The 22,296-nt window shown below is 42.5% G+C and overlaps 1 protein-coding gene across 9 annotated transcripts in view; it reads right to left on the bottom strand.

The window, feature by feature from the left end:
* The window catches only part of MYO9A (myosin IXA), a 189,299-nt gene extending 167,019 nt beyond the window's left edge, over nucleotides 1-22,280 (bottom strand). For all 9 annotated transcript variants that reach the window (XM_074837279.1, XM_074837280.1, XM_074837282.1 and 6 more), the window contains exon 1: nucleotides 22,153-22,280. The gene's annotated coding sequence lies outside the window, so the exon portion shown is untranslated. The remainder of the gene's footprint in view (nucleotides 1-22,152) is intronic.
* Nucleotides 22,281-22,296: the final 16 nt, after the last annotated feature.

Raw genomic sequence — 22,296 nt, forward strand, 5'->3', positions numbered from 1 at the left:
GTAAATGATCAAGGATCTACAGCAGACGCAGTGACACAGCACACTGCCATAATAAACTTGTATTTTAGGGTGCCTCTGATATCCTCTGGGTTATTTAAAGCTCGTTTATGAGGGTTCATACACCTTTCACTAATTGTACATCACCGATAAGGATTAGGAAAAAAGCATCCTGATTTCCAAACCTGCCAAGCAGGTAACTCTGTAGGGCCACCCAACATGAAGCAGGACAAGCAGCACCTACAGACAAGGATTAAGATGGCACTGGGGACAAAGATATTCATGGACTTTGCATTTCATTTGAATCTTTCCAACTTTGGGCAAAAGCTAGAAGACCACAGCAGCTTGGATCATAATTCAATTCTTGAACTCGGGTAGAAGCTTCCACCTTAACTGGCCAAGCTAGAGCTCAACACAAAATAGGGTAGCAGAGGAATGTAGCTGTTGAGGAAATAAAATTCAAAAGCACATTCTGGAAAACAACTTTTTTTAAAAAAAAAAAATCATTATATTAGTCTAATAAGGTAAGAATTAAGCCAATCAAGGTAACAGCCTGAATCTCATTATATTGTCTGAGAAAAACCATCTCCTCTGGAGGTTGGAGATCTGGTCTCTTTGGAGATCAAGCAGCAAAAATAGAAATATTCACAAGACTGGCAGTGGAATGATTTAATGATTTCAGTGCTTCAGTGGGCACAAATTAAAACTGAGCATATTCAAACTAACACAATGTATTTGTTTTTTTCTCTTCTGTTCAGAGTGTCTTGTACTTCCATGTGTCCTCCCTTGCCTTTAGAAGGACTATTTTTCCAACCAGAATAAAAAGGCGGGGGGGGGGGGGGGGGGGGAGCTTCCCACTTTTTTCCATTGGCAGGAATGATTTTTCATTAGGATAGAGCACTGCTATGAAAAAGAAATTCTGACCTGGTCCATCCTCAAAAAGTAAAGATTAAAACAAATGGTTCTTAAGCACACAGCTCAAGCAGTCTGCACTGATAGAGGTCAAGCATCCTCAGATGGTGTAAGAAATTAGATGACAGAGATTGAAGCAGCAAAGTACTAAACATCTCAAAGATAATTCCACATCCCAAGTAGAAACATCAGGTGGAGAAAGAGAAGCTCTTTTAAGCCAGGTCTGCAAAACAGCTTCTTCGACATCTGTTTGTGCATTTACTGCAGGGCAGCTCACAAAGCAGCTCTGGTGACGGCATTTGCCCTAATTGCAGTCAGCAGATAATCACACTTATCCTGAAATGGGGTGCCAAATGCAGTAGGAGAAAAATCTCTCATCCACCTTGTATATTCATTTCCTTTGATACCTGCCATAAATCTGAAGCCTCCCCTAATATATTTTGGGTTTGAACATTTCTAAGGTGATTCTTCTAATTATTCAAGGATTATTAGCTCCAGTTGCAGGGTTATCCCCAGAGAAAGTCATCGGGCCCTCTCACCTTTTACTTTCTACCACGTGCCAATCTGTCTCTCCCAGTTTTTCTTTTCCATGTTCAAGGGGAAGCAAAGGCACCTCTTCCACACAAAACATTCAGTGATGTCTGTATCTCGATATGGAAAAGCATTAATTCCACCTGACACGGGAGATGAAATACAGACATCCCTCCAAAAACTGCAGTACAGATGGGTTTTAAGCCTTTTCCTTTGTAAAGGGTATTAGCAGTATATTTTAGGTAATTTCTTTGCTAGTGTAAAAATGCCATCAGTAACAGAAAAAGAAAATTCTGCGTTTAACAAAACTGCAGTGAAGAACTGATTGTAAAGATAAGGATTAAGTTTCTTGAAGATTTTTTTAGCTATTATTATGACTTTTAAATTAGAGAGCAGCCAAATAGCTTCCACAAGATTGAAACGATTTCTAGATCCTGTTTTCTATCTCCAAATGTCCTAGGAGAAGGGCTTGTTACAGCCAGCAAGGTTGTAATAACATTCACCTGTTTGTATAGAGGACCTTTCATTTGATTCGACCCCTATAAACAAATTATTTCCACAAGCAGACCACAGTATCCAAAATGCTGCCCCAACTCTTAATATTATATCAGGTAAGCTGAACATCAATGTATAGTGATGAGAAACATGAGCACACAGTAGGCTTTACTAAGACCATGAGCCCATTCAAAACCAAACAAGGACCACTGTGCATCTCTCCATCCCAGCATACCTCCCCAAGCTCGCAGCCTGGAATGGACACAGAGCAGGACCTGTATTTAAAACAACACACACCACCAGCCTGGCATCCCTGTCCTTGGAAGGGGACAGGACACGGCCAAGGTCAGCTGTGTGTTATCTGAAGAAACTGAAATGCAATGCTGAGTACAGTTGAACAGGCTCAGATAACACAGCTGGTTTCATTTCTACCTTTTATTTACATGAAGGACAGCGGAGATGGGAACTACAGGAACTCCACAATATCCAGATCTAAATAGTTTTCCACGAGCACATCATCACCTAGAAAATATATGGCATTTTCCCTGATAGTAGAACCTGATTTAAAAGAACCAAATACCAGTCATAAAAAAGAAACCATACTTTTGCTACTTTAAAATATGATGTAAGATCACAAACCTCTCCCTAAAGTCACCAGACCTCAATGAAAAAACACCCAGGATCCTATGTAAAAAAATTACACCGTTTACTTTTCTCAAGTTACTAAATTTTTTATTCATATTCAGTAACATTGCAAATATTTCAGCTGAAACATTCTCAGTCTTGTGCATTCATCTTGTCTATCTTTTCCATACTCAAAGGATTTCAAAATGCTCATCTGCCCAACTAAACCAACATATATAGCAGTTTCACAAGAATTGTTTTCTTTAAAAGCAGAAGTTAGGTGAGGGCGACCATAAACCATTTGAACCGACTGCTTTCAGATTACTACGAATTATTCAGATGGCACAAGGCCAGCACAACTCTCCACATCAGAAAAAGAGGTTGGGTAAATCCAATAATGAGCATTTAAAAAGACAAGTCAACAAAATTAGTTCGATTTTCTCACTAGAGGCAAAGCAAGGTCATTATGAAACAGGGAGGGGGAGGATGAAGCGAGGATCCAGCAATAAAATAAAGTAATAATAAAAAAAAAAATCAGATTATTTAACCTATTGGTTTTTGCAATTACTTGCACTCCATTTCACCAACAGAATTAGAAATGTTGGGACAGTGGTGCTGGCCACAACAGGCAGCTGCCCGGGGTCATAACATACAAGCCATCCTCTCTACCATCGCCCTGCAGCGATAACGGGTCCATCCCGGAGCAGATGCTACCTCTCAGCTCTCATCAGGCACACAAAGACATGGCGCTTGTCTGATGCACTAAGAGCTCCCAAGATTAGCTGCTGGCACCAACACAGACAGAAGAAGGTGCAGGTGTGTTACTCCTGCAAATTTCAAAATGCACTAAGCAAAAATTTAAAATGCGCTAAAAAGGAAATTATGAGACGCATTGATCTCCCACAGAAAGGGTTTTGGGACTCATCTTAGTTGATCAGACGAATGTCAAGTTATTGCTAATCAACGTGCATTGTTCGGAGAGAACCAAAATAGATCTTATTTCTTTACTGTCACTGACGTTTACACACTGTCTGTATTTTATTTTTTTTGAGAGAGAGATAAGATGATATGAAACGTTGCTCTTTCTGTTCATAACTGTCCTGTTGTCATGCATTCCCCACCTATAAAATGTTGTCCCCGATATACCAAGTCTGCCTAGACTGCATGTACGGGAATCACAGACCATGATTTGGATCAGAAACCTGAGATTTAGCTGACTTTTCAGGATAGAAAACTTGTTTCCCATCTTATCCTACCTTTCCATCCTCAGCCCAAAAGTCACTTTCTACAGAGGAAAGCATTTTAACCAGCTTAGAATTGTTATCCTTATCTATACCTTGGCTGCAGGCAGAGAGTAACCTAAAGTTTCACAGATATTTAAGGGCATTGATGTTTTTAAGCTGTTAGTATCTGGCATCTGACAGACACATAGGAATCCATTTGTTTATTCTTGGCTGTCTTCATTGACTTTACACTTGAGCCTCATGGATTTTCCACTTTTCTTGAGCCTTTCCAATCAAGTCTGTGCTGAAACTCATCATCAATTTGACTTAAACAAGCATCCTTAACACTAATCTACAAAGAACTGATCAGGTTTGAATGGATTTTTAAAAGAATGAGGGGTTTTGTTGTTGCCTTTTTTAAAACATGTTTCTCTGAAACAGAGGTTTGGGGATTTTATTTTTTTTTTTAAATGAAGAGTAAAACACAAGACCAAGTTATTCTATTCATCCTCATAGTCCATAACTTGCTGTTTTGGGATTTCCCTCCCCTCATCAAAAGTCACCCGAGGCTTTCAGGTTTTCATGAGGAAGGTACCTCCTGCATCTCCATCTTCCAAACCGCTACCACTAAAGGGATTCCCCAATCTAATAATCTAACCTGTTCACATTCCTCTTTGGAAGTCTCCCTTATCCCTGTACCACTTAGATCCCAGCCACAGTCCTGAAATCAACTGGATAGAGGTTTCAGCTTCAACAACCTAAAATGCAGCAATGGATTTGATAGAATTGTCGCTCCCAGTGATTATATACCAATCTCTTTTTAATTGCTCAATTTACTTTCTAACAACAATTATTAGCAGCCATATTTTCATAGCATTTCAAGATTCTTCTCTAAGACCATACATTCATTATTGATAATAAAGGACATTAACTTCTACAAAAGCGGTAAAAATAAGTCTGCTATGGGAAAATAAGTGTTCTCTTCATCAAGTTAAAATTTAACTGAGCAAATACCAACTTCTCTAAGCAATTAAAAAAACATACTGGCATTCTGGTTTGAATTCTATCAGGCTCCGCTCATCATTAAAAAAAAAAATAATCAAATTTTAATTAAAAAAACCAAACCCCGAGGAAGCGCGCACAAGGAAGAGGAAATTTCCCAGCCTAAGCTACCAAATAATCCAACTGAATAATTTTTCTTCCAAACTTCAGCGACATCTTTAGTTTAGGGACAACCTGTTCACCTCTAACACAAACCACTTTAAAGAAACTACTATATTTGTTTAAAGAAAGTTTCAACATATTTAGTACCATCCAGATGCTGTTAAATTTGTCAACTTCAGGACATTGCTCCAGTGATTTAGGTAAATCAGTGAAGCCTCAGCAGCAGTTCATAATTGCAGATGAGTTTATTCTGCAGGCAGCCATCATGATTTGTTAGATAGAAAAAAAATCATATCCTTCCCAAAAGAGTTTGGGCTTTCTCAGAGTACATAATTCAGTTTTATCATTTACACTTACAGTTAGCTATGGCAATCTAAGCAGGAAAGATTCTGCTCTGCCTCGACCCTTTAAATTCACTGCAATACTTACAGCTACTGCGTAAACTCCTACCTTACCCAATAATTAATGTTACAGAAATAGCGGTTTAGAAGTTGCTCTTCCAGGAAACATCCTATTAGTGGGCTGGAGAGTTAAATAAGTCTAATAAACACTTGCAGAGCGACTGCATGATCTCCTTGTCCTCATGTCCAAGGTGTCATCCTTCCTGGCTCCTCTAAAAGACAGCAGGAGATAGCACCTTCAGAAAACAGAAGCAAACTCAGAGCTTCTCTGAGAACACGTATGCCTGCCTCTGCTACCTGAAAAACAGAGTACATATTGGCATCATACGGTAAAGTCAAATATAAAAGCATAATTGTCCCTCCAAAACGCCTTAGAGAACATATGGTATGGAAATGAAACTGCCTTAAATCTATTAACACAGCTATGTGATGAGATCAACAGAAGGGAGCGTGAAAAAAAAAGTTTAAAAATACATTCAGTGTAGGATCACACAACTGAAGTACATTCATCATCCGGATAATGTAATGACACTAGGAAATGAGCTAAGTAAATCCAAGATTGAAGTTTCATTTTCTGAAGTGCATCTGTTTGGCTCGTATCACCCTGAACCTCATCATTTAGCAATGCTGGTTTTCATCTCGGATGCAAAGATGCAAGAACATAAATCAAAAAGTCTTCCTTCACAAGCAGCCATGAAAAACACGCTTCTAATTTGTTTTCATAAATAAATACTCTGGTCCTTGCCACAGCCCTCCATGCAAATATGCAATGGGTGACATCTCGTTTCAGGCTGACCCTTACTAGTTTGCCAGGTTTTGGGTTTTTTGGTGAAAGAGTGTCAATCTTCACTAGGGAAAGTTAAACCATCTGTTTTTTCACTGAAGCAGATGAGAAGCACTGGATCAAGCCAACTAAATCAAGGGGGACAGCACACTCCTGCAGAGGAGGTAACATCCCCCACTATGCTCCTTCCCTGGAATCATCTGGCCATTGCTTTCTGTGATTGGAAATGAGGAAAGCTAAACCTGACTAAAACTGAGTGGCTTACCATGGAGCCAATCATGGAGTCAACTGAAAACACTTCTAGGGATGGAAAGTATTTTTTACATTTCGTGCGTCAACAGTACAAGCAACTGGCCAAAACTCTGGCTGAACATGTCACAGTGGGAATCTGACTTTGGATCAGGCAGGTAGAAAAGGGCTTGAGTCCATCCAAATGAGTCAAGTGGAGGCCCATCACACCAACCACCAGAAAATCTGTTAGGTTGAGAGACATACAAAGCAACTGATGCAGAGGTCTGGGGAAATTTCCAAAGCAAAGCACGCATTCGTTTGTCGGTCTTCTCCACGCCCAAGGACTCTGGTCACCAGTTCAGTTTTAAGATGCATGACACAGGCAGAAGATTATTAGACCAAGACCAACCAGAAGATGTTAGGAAGTTTTAGTCCCATGAGTTCTGCTGGCAAATATCCACGGGAGCACAAATGAGAAAACCGAGGAAGACCCAGACAAACAGCAGCTTTCAAAATTAATATATGGATATTTTATGATCCATTCCAATCAAATTTTGAATTACCTCCACCAAAATTACCTAAGTTGATGACTACTTTCTATATCATGCAACTTGACTTCAACATACTGATCTGGTTACTGATTTTGTCAAACTACAGACTCTGCTACCTCACGCTCCCATCTCTCACGGTACCCCCTTATCTCCCCAAGGTTTTGTAGGTCCCTTCACCCTACACCACAGCTAGAGCAAACCAAAGCATCATTATATGCCCACGCAAAGAACAATTAAATCAGATTAATATCAAAGCCACCAAATGGTGGCACTAGGGCATTTAAAATATGAATTAGGAGAAATATAAAGCAGACAAGGTTAGCTAATGAGTTTACATAGAAATATGATGAAGTGGCAACAGTTTACTGATCTCCCATAACACGATGAAGAACTTCAAAGATCTTTTTCAGATTCATCTTGAGCTAGCTTGCTATGCTTTGCAAAGTTAACAAGGGGGTTCTCTCCAAGGGGTGTCCTGGTATTATTTTGCAAAGGATTCCCCCGTAACATAAAGCTGTGACAGGAATTCTGCATAAAGACAGGAAGAAACCTTCTCTGTCTCCAATGCCCGCCATCTCTACCCTAGTGCTACCTCTCTCATCAGCTGCAGGATCACCGCTGGAAGCAGTTCTCTCCACACTCTCCCCCCAGAAAAGCCAGAAACTCCATGTCACAACCACCAGCACCCTGGGAAGTTATAAAGATACTTTAGAAATACCTCATTTAACATGATTTTTATCTTCTCTTGTGCCTACGGTTTCCAAGCCTGAACAGAAGTACATAAATAACAGCCACCAGCCCCACAACACCAACCAACTTCCGACACTGATACAGTATCTCGCTCAAGCTCTGAGGCTCAGCGCAGCTCAACTTGCTCGTTATGTTCCATGGCAGAAGATGCTCAACCTCCGGGACCCCTCCGCTCAGGAGTGGGACAGACAAGTGGTCTTATTTGCAAAGGCAACAATCTGCTTCTGGCCCCTGTCGTCATCCTCCTCCTCCTCACCAGGTCGCTGGACCGCGTAGGCGCCGAGGGAACGGGCTGCACATATTTCAGCCATAGTGCTGGAAGCCCTGAGCTGACGTGGGAACTGCCCACGGACACCAGATTCTTTATGCATTTTCTGCGTGCATGCTGTAGGCAGCACCAGAAATACCCTTCACGTGGAAAAATGGGAAAATATTTTATTTCTGTGATAGGGAAGAAGCCATCTAGCTAAATCTAGCTTTGTTCAGGGACAGGAGTGCCCACTCTCTGCAATAGAAGTAATTCAGGAACGCCGATAAGTCTGTTTTCTGTGCATAAATAACCTACGTTCAAGCTCAACAGCTTTATCTCAGTGAAGGATAAAGCCCTTGGTGGCAATACCCTAATATTTGTCTACGCTCTTATCAAACAGGAGGCTTATTACAAAGGTTAATTCAAGCAGAGATTAGATTTTACGTACGAAGGAACGGACAATAGCATCAGATATTCTTCAAACCCCAGTAAATAAGATTAATACAAGTGTCACTGCTGCAGGTTTTCAGCTCGACAATGCCTTAAACAAAAACACACCCCCAGTACCTCCAAACTAATCTTCCCAAACGCTTCATCATATTTCATTGCATAGACTTCACCTCACTTCTCTTGGCCAACAGCAACTACAAATAGTCTGCAGGAAGCCACTAATTTCCTGAAGAGAGGGTTAACTGAGAATCATAGGAAATGGAGAAAATTAAAGCTGCGTGTAACATCTTGACTAGGCTAACCATAGTGTAGGAGCAAAAAATAAAATTGTTCGGAGCACTAAGTATGATCAGAAATATAGACCCATGCAAATTAAGTAAGACTATTAAAATCATTAACACAGACTTAACAAAGAATTACCTCCCTCAGTACACTCGCCTAGAGAAAGCCACTTCCCATGCTTGGGTACAGTTTTCACATGTAACTACCTAAAGGTGACGATCTAAAATCTTAATTAGAAATAAAGGCAACTTAGTTGTGAGATATACCAAGCACCTCACAGATCACAATAGCTTGCAATTAAGTGCTCTCACCTAAAGGATTAATTCAAAAACTGAACAGCAAAAAAGAACTTGGCAATGCAGTGGAATTTCACTTGCTCAACACTTGTGCTGACAAATCAGAGGCACACAAAAAAATCAACTTGTTGCTCTGCGGAAAACAATCCGAAAGAAAAATGTAAAGCTTTGATGACTTAAGGGGAAAAAAAAAAAAAAGTAGGAACCTTGATTTTTAAATGTCTTAAATTGTCACAAAACATTGTGCCACCAAAAGAGAGGAGGGAATGCACAGACCAATGCATGAACACCACCTGAAAAAAATAAGAAAAATTGCTTAAATAAGTATTATAGCAGCCCTCCAAAACTCCAGGGATTGCACAATATAGATGCAGAATAAGGAGATGATATGAAAACCATAACAACTCTGCGCTGCAGACTGTCACACACATAAAATAACCAAGAAGTGGGTGAAGGAACCAAACAGGTATGCGATGTGGCTGCAAAAGAGGAACTAGAGTGATATGGTGTTTAAATAAAAATTGAGGGAGCTAAATCCAACAGAGACAGGAAAAAAAGGGAGGAAAAAAAAGGTAGAACTCCCTTCTCAGGTGCTTATCTCAGCCAGGGGAGCAGCTTCCCTCTGATCAGGGAAAGGCAATCTTACCCTGCCCCAACCTGTCAGGACGTTGCAGCAAAAATCATTATTTTTAAAAGACAAAATTGCTCTTCTCTTGCATCCTAATACATCCTTACTGAATTAACTTTGCATTTTTTATCTGTACCTCTAAGGCTCTTCCTCGTGTATAACTTAAGATCACTATCAAGAGGTTGACTCCTCTGCCAGCTCAGGATGCCAATCTCCATTTCCAACTCATTAAGAAAAAAAAAAAGCAAAACACCACTTTCATGATTTTCCAAGACTCTCCCATCACACATTTAAAAGGGGCAGCCTCTAAATATTTATACATCCTTTTCATATTCTCTCAAGCTTTTCTCTCCCTTACATGACACCTATAAAATGGAAATATCCCACAGTCAAGGCTGTAGGTGTGGCAAGACCCTGCACTAACCTATAGCTTTTTGTCACCCTCTCTGCTAGACCCTATGGATCCATCTTAAATGCAAAAGTTGTTGGCAACTTCTGCAAGAGACCTGGGGCTGTAACTAGGGCACACAGGCAATACAATAAACAAGTAGATCAAGCCTACAACTACAATATAATACTGTAAACCATATATAAAATAATACTAGAAACTTACAAAACACTGGCAATGTATTTCTAGTTGAAAAAAATCCCTAAAAACAAGAGTAGAGCTCACAATGAGGAGGTTCTTGCATCAAGTCACCGGTGACATAACCTGCAGATGGATGTCCTCTCCTAGGTCCAGCTGTGTCTTTAGGATGGCGGCACCATCCTAAACTCCTCCTGGTGTAACCACTCACACTCCTTGCCCTGAATAAATAACCTTCTGAAAAAAAGTTACTCTTTCAAAGGTTTAAAGCTAACTTGATTTAACCAAAAATGAGGGAGAAGCATTTTTACTGTTAGTTTTTACCAGGAGAACGAAGAAGAGGAGGGCAGGAGTCTCTGCTAGCATCACAGCCCTGGGCAAAGCACACTTCTACCTATACACACAGGAAAACTAAAACTGAAACTTCCCTTCCTAGCCTAAGAATTTCCTGACGCACTAAAACCCTACATATCAGCTCTACAAAAGAAACTACAAAGTGAAAAAACTGTTCTGATGATTGCATCGTTGCTCTCAAAGGGCCTTTTCCAACCCATTCCCAGCTGGGCAAGACCCTTTAGACAAGTACATGTCTTGCTCAAAGCAGCAAGAAGAAACCCTTCTCACCCTCAGGATGAATGAATTGAGTTTGTCACAAATTCCCTTGAGATTTGGGTGCACCCACCATCTTCCATGCAACTAGAGATCCCAGGACCAGAAAAACAGCCTTCACTCACGCAAGGTCCTAGTTCAGCTCTGGTTTGAAAGCATGGGCTGCTCCTTTGATGCCCTGCCAGAAGTGGCCTCCAGCGAGGAAGCCCAGGATGAGTCACGCCACCGGCTGAAGGAACTTGCCAATCTAGATTGAAAAGCACAGTTGAAACTTGGGATTTTTCTCTCTGCTCTGCCATCTCCATTTCTGCACATCAACTCTCGGTAATTGCATGCTGCCGGGCAGGCGGTCCGGCAAATGAGAAGCAAAAATACACAGCAGAAAGGCTTTTTTCCTAAAAGGAGAAAAACTAAGACAAAGGGGTGTTAAGGGACTGAAAGGATCATCTGGTAAGAGCACCTTAAAAGCTTTTTTTTTTTTTTTTTAAACTGACTTGCATGAATTCCAGTTGGCATAGGGGTTTATTGCTTTCCACACCTGCAGAGCTACGAGCCAAGAGCTTGTACTCTTTCTGCATCACCCCTTTAAAAACTGTGTCCTCTAATCTGAGTTAGCTCATACATAAATCCAGGGGGGGGAAAAAAAAAAAAAGCCAACACCTTTTAAACTCATAAAACAGCCTCAAGAAAAAGAAGTTTAGCCCCAGTTTACTCTCCAACCAGGGATAAAATACATTCAAATAGATTCCATCTTACATTTACATAAGATGCAGGGGGCAAAGTAATCTTTTTTATGACTATGTAACATCTTGAGTATTAAAGACTTAAAATTATCACACAATTCCTTTTTCATAGAAAATCCATTTTACTCAATGGTTGGGGCCAACGCATTTCTTTGCTTCATTCACTATCACAACCTACCGCTATTCAAAACCATATTAAAGAGGAAAAATTGTAATATCTCCTGTCTTTTCAGTTCAATTCGGCAATTCTGGTAATAAAACTACTAATTCAACATGTTCTTTACTTAAACCGGAACTGCAAGCCAACCTTGCTCTGCACAGGAGCATTTGGAATCTCACTCCATGCCTCTTTATTGGTTTTTTTTAATCTATCCAGCCCAACCACTAATTTAAAGGAAACTGTGCTGGATGCTCTAATTGACCCCGTTCTCTTCCTTCCCCAGTTTGTCTCTATAATTAGCCCTTCCCAGCTCAGCCTAGCAAAGGGAATCAGAAACAAGACCTTTCCGAGCCACACCCTGCAGACCACAGCAACTGCCTCGTATTGTTTTTGCCCAAAAAAATCAACATATGCTGCAGCATTAACTGCTCCAGGACAAAAATAAAACTTAAAAAAAAGGAAAAAAGCACAAGCAAATGTGTATTCACCATTTTCAGGCGTGTTACAGCGAACGATGCAGCAACCCAAATGAAAATTCACCTGCAACCCTAATCCCTTGGGTATACTTTGTAACATGAGCAAAATACTTGTTTTCCTCAAAATAATACAAAGTTGCACAGCTGTCTACACTAAATTCACGTGCACTGCTGCGTATCTCAGCGCACACACACGAAACGCAAGGAAGAATTCAGTTCTGCACTAAGGCACCAGAAGGACCCACACCTTGTTTCTTGAGAAATTAGAAGGCATGTAGAGAATGAGGAAAAGAAATGCATTAAAAAAAATAGTCTTATCAGCAAGCAAACACCACCAAAGAAAATTTACTTCCCTAGTTGCCTTTACAATAGGCAAATATCCTACCAGGTGACCAGTTGTGGTTATTTTTAGGTACTTGGGGAAAAAATGAAAACAAACAAAAGAAACAAACAACAGCAACAAAAAAACCCCTAAACCCTCAAACACCCTAAAAGCAGTTTAGGTCTGGATTTGCAGAGCTGCTGAGCACTGGAAGGTGTAGAACAAAACAGCAGTCCTCAGCGACGCCAGCAGAAACACACGGGTGATCTCAAAGCCTTCAGGTCTAACCCACGCTCTCTGTGCCACCATGGCACCTTCTGTCCTGGTCTTCACAGAAGGGTGATACTACAGCCTAATGCAACGATCCAAAACTAAACCAGAGGAATTTTTTTGGTTCATTTTGAGCTTCGTTTCCATCCATTTCACTTCTCCCACCTCTCAAGTTCCAAGAGCACCTATCTCAAGAGGCTGTTCCTGAGGAAGGTGCCCACCAGGAGAAGCACCCCAAAGTCCACAAAGCACGATACTGGTGTGCACCAAGTCCCTAACTCGCTATTTCCTGCTCAACTTTCACACTTGACTTTGCAGCTTTACAATTATTTTGCACCCACAAGGCTTTTTTGTTGCACCGAGCTTAGAAACCAAAATAGTTGTATTTTTTGATGATTAATTAGCATTACCAGCTGCGACTGAAGTGGTCCTTTCAAATGCGTCAGCAGCCATTCACTAAATATTGTCCTGACGTTTCAGAGCTATAGCTCCCTGAAGCACACAAATACACATACTTCCCTAACGACCAGGAATTTCAACATTTATACATTTAGAAAATTAAATTGCAGCTGGCAGGGGCCTCAGTAGTAACAGCAGCATCTGAACCTGCAATGATCCTTCACCTAAGGAAAATTGTTCAAGTTTTTTGAATACTTGTCCCCTCCACCCCCTGAAGAGCATACCTGAAAGAAAAGTATGTAGATTAATGCTCCCAGAAAACCTAAACAGCAGAAAAGAAAGTCGATCCAGTCCTACAAAAAAACCCCAACCTTTCTCAGTGCTGATGACAGTTCATGCTCAAGTGAAAATAACTCATAACACAGAAAAACTGCATCTAAAGCATTTTAAATCCATGTCTGCACGTTTTAATTTCAATTTTTTTTTTTTTTTGCTTGAAAGAGGAGATATTCTCTGAAGGATTTCATTTTTACTAAAAAATAAACACAAGAGAGAAGATTGTAATCTCCCCACCGCACAGCTTGAATCACAAATATCAGACACTGAGCTACTTTTAGACTGAGTTTTTAAATGAGTTTTGTGAGCAGTTGAAAATAGTTTGTATTTAGCACTGGAGATCTCACACTGGGGCCATTCGCTAGACTACAACAACTGCATAAAACTTCTCATTCAGCTTTTACTCCTCAAGTTTCACATCTTCCTGGACAAAACAAAAATGAAAGCAGTGTTCACGTAGGACAGCTGCACCGCAGAGAAGTAAACCAGAGAAGGAAACCCCTAATGTTGCTAAAAACCCAGCCAGCGAGCGCTGTGGGTGAGATTCACACCTTCCTTCAACAAGAAGAAAATACAGGAAAATATTCAGGCAGGGTTTTTTTCCCCTCGTTTCAGTCTTCAGATCTTATTTGTTTCCAACAAAGACTTTTAGGTGGGAGGATAAATTCTCAATACTGCAGACACCGACTTTGGTGCTTACTTTTTTCTCTATTTCACTATCCTTACCCCATTTGCTGGAGGTGTGGGGTTTTATTAATTTTTTTTTTTTCTCCTCATATTTGTTGTATTGCTCACCGCAGACAAATAGCAACAGCTCTAGAGAGGTAGTTAAATCACATAAATGGAGGGAGAGGAATAGAAAGAGAACATATAGTACAGCTGAACTCAGAAACAATACATTTGAAGGCAGGCCTGCAGCTCCCCTCCTGTAATTAAAAAGGGATTTGAGCCTGAAACAATGCCCTTGAGTCCATGTCTCTTCCACAGACATGGTAGGGCAAGTGATGGGCAACTGCTGCTAAGTCATCTTTCTTGGCAATTTATTTCTTAGAGGTACCATTTCAGCCTTAGAAGAAGAAATATTACTGCTAATATTTATTAATGCTAATAAATTCGTTAATCAAATCATTGCAGATGGCAGTGAAATCAGAGATGTATTTGGAGAAGTGCAACGACTCTTCGAAACAGGTCCTGCGCTTTGACAAGTCAAGATGCACTTGGCAACCACTAAAGTTGAACAAGGTTACGCAGTGAGCAGAAAAAGGATTTTTTTCTTTATAAAAATCATACCTGCAGACTCCTCGGTTGCTTTTGGTTAGTTCATTCTGTTCATAGTTGAGGAATACTCTTAAGATTCCTCGTTATCTGCTGCAGGCACCTCAAACCTGACCTCTGCTCTGCATTGTCCTCCTATCTCCTCACTTACCTTCCAGGCACTGTGAAGTGCCTCCGGATAAGATTATCCGAGGCGATGGCCACAGCAAACGAGCCTGCTCTTCTGACATGAAACGCAAGTGCCTGCCTGTGCAGATTATTTATGCAACGGTCTTGCCGTGAAGGATGAAACGCATAGCGCGTGCCCTTGTTGCTCACCGAGACGTTTCGCCTCACTTTGCAAATGAGGTGGCCCAAATCCAGACCGAGTCGCCTGTCCACTGCATCTCTCTCCAGCAAGCCCTTTCCGCTGCTGCAGGGCTGTATCTTTATCTTCTGATTAAAAGAAGCAGAAGAAGCAGTGGCTCTGCTTTTAGACAATAACTGTCCAAGTCCCTTCTTCTAGCAGGAGTTGCTCAGCCATCCTTACCACCACCACCAGCAATAAAACCCACATAATTATTCCCTGTTTGCTGAGTAGTTGGTGAATTAAGGAGCAGGGACTGGCTCTCCTGCACTTACATTTCTCAAAGAAACCTCCAGAAGTCTTATTTACCAACATAACCTTCCTCTTCCAAAAAAAAAAAAAAAAAAAATTCCAAAATCTTAAAAAGTTGGTTGACATTGTTTTAATCAAGCGCTACGTTTCCTAATGACCTACTGCCTTTATTTATTTATTTATTTATTGCCTAATGGGACCACATTCCTTAACAATTAAATCATTTATTAATTCCTCCCAGGGGAGGTTGTCTAAGAACTGTTAGGTTGGTTTATGCTTGTTGGGTGCATAGGACAAGTACTGTCAAAGTAAAAATGCCAATGTTTTTGAGAATTTTATTTCGGTCTACATATTTATGTAAAGTATGAAAAGACAGTAGACTTACGGAAGTCTTCTAAAGTAAATATTTTCAGTTAACTTGCTTTAAGTTCATCCCTCAAAATCAACCATGTAGATGTCGAATACAATAAAAGAATTCTTGGCGGTCTATCAAAAACATTCATAGTCTGGGTTGGTTTTAAAGCTCAGGTTTTTCAAAGATATATCTACACGGAGTTAGACACTCCACTTCCACTAATGCTCAATTATGATATATCATATCCAGGATCGTATACCTTTGTAAAGGTCATGCTTCACAGAAGATAAAAGAATTTTGATTAAAAAACAGCACAGAGGCTGTCAGATTATTAGTGTTTGATGGCTAAAAACCCTAAACAGGCATCTGAAGGAGGAGTGACTCTACAATTCAAGGTCATTTTGGGGTATACCAGAAGTGATTCAAGGTGGAGAGATAAGCAAATAAGACTCAAAAATTACATTGAAACCCATGTTATTTTTGCTATTTTTACATTAATAAAGGTGGTAACTGAAGTAGCAGCAGGAGAAAAATTGGTATTTACATACCCAGTATGCTCAGTTAAATCCTAACTAAATAGTTAACTATCAAAAAAATAAAAGTGTTGAATAGTGGCCCGTTCCACACCAAATGCAGTATTTCCATGCGTTACAATTTGTGTATTTTAAAACATATTTTTTCTTTGCTGTTGCTTGCAGTATTAAAGCAGGACAGACCACTGTTCTACTCCCCATTAGTCCTAACAGGTATTTGCAGTAATTCCTATGAGTTGTAGGATGGAAACCAAGACAATTTCTCTAAGAAAAGTCAAGGACCCAGTCTGAACCACTGAAAATACCAGGGTTGAAAGGGCCAGATCCAGCCCTCCCCTCAAGGGCGATCAACCTACACCTACAGCCAGCCTATTGCTAGGGACCTGCACACCAACATGGATTTCATAAGCCTTCTCTGGGACCTGGAAGAGACGTTTTAAATGTACACCAGAACCCAATGGAGACATGAAGGAAGACCATGGAATAGTTACACCAGCATCTTGCTTTAGGTCAGGTGCATAAGCTGCAAAAAAAAGCAGTACAATGCAGTAGCTGTGAGAGATGAGAACTTGGATGAGATGCAGCTGGCTGAGCCTCCCCGTGCGCTTATCTCACATCAATAGCGAGAGGATGCAACTAAGGGGACCCTGCCAATATTCCTGAGGGAGGATGGAGAGCCACATCTGGAAGGGTCCAAGTGCAGTCCAGCTTGTATCCAAGTACTTTACATAGAGAGAGCACAAGTGATCTATACCCCAGCTTGGACATATTGTACAACTGGCCACAGAAGAGCAGGATAATGTGCTGCCTCACCAGCTCGCACAGCTCCTATCCTCCTTCTCTTTCATTACAGCACTGTGTGACAAGACTACAAATTTCTCGAGGCAAGGAAAATAAAGCTTCATCCCTCTTTTCAGCTCTTGGGCACTGAGGTCAGTTTGTACACAGGGACAACGTGCTTGAGCTGGGGCAAGAAACGGACCCAGCCCCACCACTGTCCTACCCCCGAGGATCCTCAGCGCACCACAGGTTTTCCACTCTTAAGACTCATCTCCCTTGATGGATGGCTTGGCAGGAGACCTAGCTCCATCTCTTCACGAGGCTCTTGGAGAAACCCTGAAAAAGGCTGACAAGAAATATCAACAGAGCCTGAAACAGCAACATAGAGCTTCATTTCACAGACCCAGTGCCAAGTCATGCCTTGGCACAGTGCGAACAGCCAAAGGCATATAGAACCCTACGCAAGAAAGAGATGCCTCATCCCGCTCCATGCCCAAACAGAAACCACAACGCAAGATTTTAATGGCAGGAGGAAATCTGGGGAGTAACAATATTCCTTAAATCAACAGGGTTTTATTCATTTCATTTTGCCTAGAAAAATGGCACATGACCATTTCACCTCCAAGGAGTTTCCATCAAAACAGTGCAGAGCCGGCCACCTGCCAGCTTTGGGCCGATTACCAGCAAATCAACCCGGGTGAGAAGTATCCCCATTCCCCGCCCAAGATTAACTTCAGCCAGGTCAGATCCTGCTGCTAGATTAGCTTAATGAAATCATGGAAATGCAGCATGAAGTGGCAGTTTAACACACGTGCAAGTGGAAGGCTGTGCTCCCCGAACAAGGACTGCCATGGATCACATATAACCTTATTCTCCTTGGACACTTTCCACCCAACGCAGCTCAAACCACTCCCCTTCTCTTCTAGCAACCTGCAAACCACAGGGAGAAGACGACCAATGTGAGACATCTAAAGCCATGAGGAACCCAGTCTGACCTTGCAGCTGACCCTGCTGGGAGCAGGATTTTTGACCAAGAGACCTCCTGAGGTCTCTGCTGACCTAAGCAATCCTACGGTCCTCCATCAGAGGAAAGCAATGGAAAAAAGAAAAAACAAACACTAGAAGAAGCAATGCACAACTGGGTAGCATTAAAATCAAGGGGGTTTTGTTAAAAATAAAACGCATTTGTGGCAAAGACATACAGCTCTCACTTCACCTATAAGACTTTTCCATAGGTACCCGTTATAGGATTCCTCCCCACAGAAAAAAAAAAACGCTACCATGATGACTAGCAGAGCTGTAACTCCTGCTAATGTTTTAAAAACAGATACAAAAATTAGTTTAATTCTAAAAGATACCCTTCAATATGCTTCCCTTCTGAATTTTGATATTTTCTGAGGTCATATGGTTTTCTGAGTTTGTTTTTAAACGTTTAATTCCAAGATACAGAAGACATTGATGCAATCACAGGAGTGAAACATATATCCCACCGTGGCATTCAACCTGCCAGACATGGTAGCAAGATTAATATTAAAGAGACACATAGAAAAAACAAAGATTATTCCATTTCCCTTTTTTCCTGTTATTATCCATTATCTGGCAAGAGTTTCATGTGTTTGGTTTATATAGTCTCAACCCTGAACACCTGTGCCTTCATGCATACACCCAAAGCCTATGGAAAAAATTTTTCTTTTACACAGACCAAATAAGGACCATAAAAATAATCTCATTTCTGATGATCTATAGACATCCCATCAGCAGCACTTCATCCTTATAATTCAAATAAGAAACCCACGCCTAAACTTTGTGATAATCCCAGCCATCTAACCTTAAAACACAGTGTAATGTTTTTGCAGTAGGAAGCCCAAACAACTAAGGAGCTTCTTCCCTGAGCAAGGAACTACCCAGACACAACCAAAATCTCCAACGATACTGCTGTTGTCCAACGGAATGCTAGAGAAAGTCTCGAATTTGCAAACTTAAGCAGCAATGCTTTAAATATTTATGCTCGTGTTTACTTTTTGGAGAAGAGAGAAATGCCGTTCACTCAAGAGGAAGTTAAGCAAATGTAGGCACGCAGGACCCGAGCCTGAGAAAATAAGATGCTCTTTTTAACCTCAATACAAAAAAAAAAAAAGCCCGTCTCCAGGACCAGGCTGGGAGCTTCACAAACTACAGGCAACATGACAGCAAAACAGCCCACCTAAAACCAACCAAGTTCCTTCGCGTAGACGGCAGTTCTCCTCAGGCACTCGGTCTGCCTTCGTACTTCTCAAGTATTTTGCATGCAAGTGGGACTGCAATCCCATTTTATTTATAAACCAGTGGGACACAGGAATTTCTGAAATCGAGTTTGACCAGCTAAGACACTTCAAGCAGCTCAACGACTTTGTTTTCTCCCTAATAAAGGTATTTTTAAAGGAATTACGTTCAAAAACTGCACGGTTTGGAGTGAGAACTAGAATTTGGAAGAAAATGGCCATGCTATGCCCACCAAAACCAACCACCCCAAGCGGCTTTAGAAACACTCAGATCACATCCGTTCACTCAACTCAAGGTATTTAAGGCTTCAGGACGATGTGCTGTGCTTGGTCCCAAGGCTGTAACGGTGAACCCCAGTCTTCCTCACCAGCTGCCCAGTGATGCCAAGCTGAAAAACCAGTGGAGGGACCAGCACCATCCCTGTGCTCCCAGTACTCCCCCTGTTGACTTGCGGGGGATGCAGAGGAGCAATCCATCCATCTGGGGCTGGATACCGTCCTTCCAGAAATCAAGCGGTGTACACGGGTGATTAGAATTTCTAGTACAGCCCTACCTCGAAACAAGCTAAATTAAGGTTGTGCAGGTAACCTCAGGTTTCACGTTTCCCAAGTGCCTGACCTCACATGCTTCACATTCTCAGAGGTTTTCTTGCAAACATGATGAACGCTCACTAAAATCACCATGAACATCCTAGATAAAAACAATTTAGGCATAAAACACTTAGATGGTTAGATTTTCCTAGCGAAGGATACCAAAGGTTTGCCAGCCTGAGTTTTAGATAGCATGTACAAGTGCCAGTGTTTGTGAAAGATAGTGCAACAGCAGATGTCACGTCAGCCATTTGATACCTTTAAATCTTAAAATGCAGCTTCCCCACCCCAAAAAAAAGAAAAAAGGTAAAAACGTGAACTTTATAAATCATAACTAGAGCTGCAGATGCACAGAAGAAATAACTCTGAGGCATGTTCTGCAAAACTGAGCCTACATTTTAGTACATTTTTAAAAATAAAAGAGAATTGGGGAATTCAAATAAAGCTTTTTTTCAGATTTTTCAGGAGCGCTACCAATGGACCATAGGCCTTTCAATAAAGATGAAACACCTCTAAAGCCATCCTGATTTATATACTGATCGCAATAAACAAATATATCTAAAGTTGCATCATCACTGATAGCCCAGGAAACAAAAGCTTAATAGTCGTGTGCCACGGCTGCTGAATTACCTTCCCTAGCATCAGCAGCCGGACCGACAGCTTCCAAAACAGTCTCTGGGATGAAAAATCACAGCCAGGAGCGAGAGCAAAGGCTGGGAAAGCCTTCATAAGGGAAAAACGCAAAGAAAATCTTAATTTTTTAAAATTTTTAAAAATGAGAAAAGTCACTGAAATGGATGAGTTTACTCAAAAATTCAGGGGAAATTGTCATTATGGCATGACTCCACGACGAAGGGCTGAAGAGAAGATGCTCTTCAGTGATAACGCAGCCTGTCTGACCCCAGCCGGACTTTGCTGGCGCCCGTGGTTAAGCTCAGCTCAGTAAGGTCGTGCTTAAGCATTCACAGCCCATCACCACCGCATCCGTGCGCATCTAGTCAGGAGAGTCCCATGTCATTTCCTAACTCTCTCCCGGGAAAAGAGTCGGGAAAATGCTCGAGCCGGCCCAAAACCCATTTCTGCAACTAACAATCTATTTATGAAGCGATTTGTTAAAGCGCTTCATTACCAATTTAGCAAAACACCAAGCTCTTTTTTTCCTCCCCGTAGCAGCGATCTCCTCCTTCCTTTGCCGCTACGTGATTATTTTTTTATACGCCGATGGGCAGGGTAACGTGCACTGCAGCAAGGGATGTGAAAGCCATGATTTCTGCTGAGCTCACGCTCCTGACTTTATTAATCTCAGCTTGATTTCAGGATATGAAAACGTAAATGGAGGAGGATCTATAAGCAGAAGGGCGGCAAAACGCCCGGTTCTGAACTTACAGCAGGTTTTACCGCGAGTCACGTCGGAGGATTTTGGAGGGGGGTGGGGGGGGAGGGATAAAGCAAAGGCTGTTTCAGCTACATTTAGGAAAATTCCAGAAAGAAATATCGATTATTTCAACCTTCGGAGGAGCAGTGCTCCCGTAAAGGTCCGGCATGTTGGGGAGCAAGCTGCCACGGAGTCCAATACTGCGTTAAAAACCAGAAATATCTCGTCTGGACGGGGTGGGAATCATTAACGCTGCTCTCGTAACGGGCTGCTCCTCTGCCAGAGGACGGGGAGAACCGTGACCCGGTGCCGTCGCAGTGCTCGGCGTCGGGGCTGTTTCCTCACTCGGTGCAGTGGCGGGGGCGGGGGGGAGGGTTGCGGGGCTACCTCCAGCCCACGGACCCACTGGTGACACTGGAAACACTAAGGGAGATAAAACACCCCTCCCCTCCAGGCTGGGTTTTTTATGTCTTGCCTGTCCAACCCAGCCCAAAAATGGGTGTAAACGGCAGCGTAGTGGCGTCGGGGGATTGAAAACGCGGAGCCCCGCTGGCACCCTCAGCATTCCCACGCGTGGGGGAGCCCCCGCGGGGCCCGCCCGGGAGGGAGCCGGCCCGCACCTTGCGCCCGCAGCGTCCCCCGAGGGGCTCGGTCACGCGTGGGGGCGAAGCTCGAGTGGGCCCAGCCATCTTTACCCGCTGCGGGAGCCCCCACGCCACCGGAGGGACTCGCCCTCCTTCGCCGAACAAAGGCTCCCGCCGGCTCCGCGGCGGCACCGGGCGATGCTCCGCCGCGCCAAAGGGGCTCGCCTCACGCTGAGCGCGGGACGGCGCCGACCCCAGCGCCGGCGCCGCTCCCACCTCACACGCACCCGGAGGCCCCCGCCCCGCTCCCACTGCCCCGCCGCCGCTCACCTGGGTGTCGGGGCGCGGCGCATCCCTCGCCCGCCGCCGCCGCTGAGGGGGGCTCCCGCGGGGCGCTGCTGAGGGGGCCGGGGCGGGGAGGGGCGGGGGGAGCCGGGGAGCGATCGGGCGCTCCCGCCGCCGCCGCCCGGGCGC

Source organism: Strix aluco, chromosome 12 (genome assembly GCF_031877795.1).
Source record: "Strix aluco isolate bStrAlu1 chromosome 12, bStrAlu1.hap1, whole genome shotgun sequence".
Taxonomy (NCBI): Eukaryota; Metazoa; Chordata; class Aves; order Strigiformes; family Strigidae; genus Strix; species Strix aluco.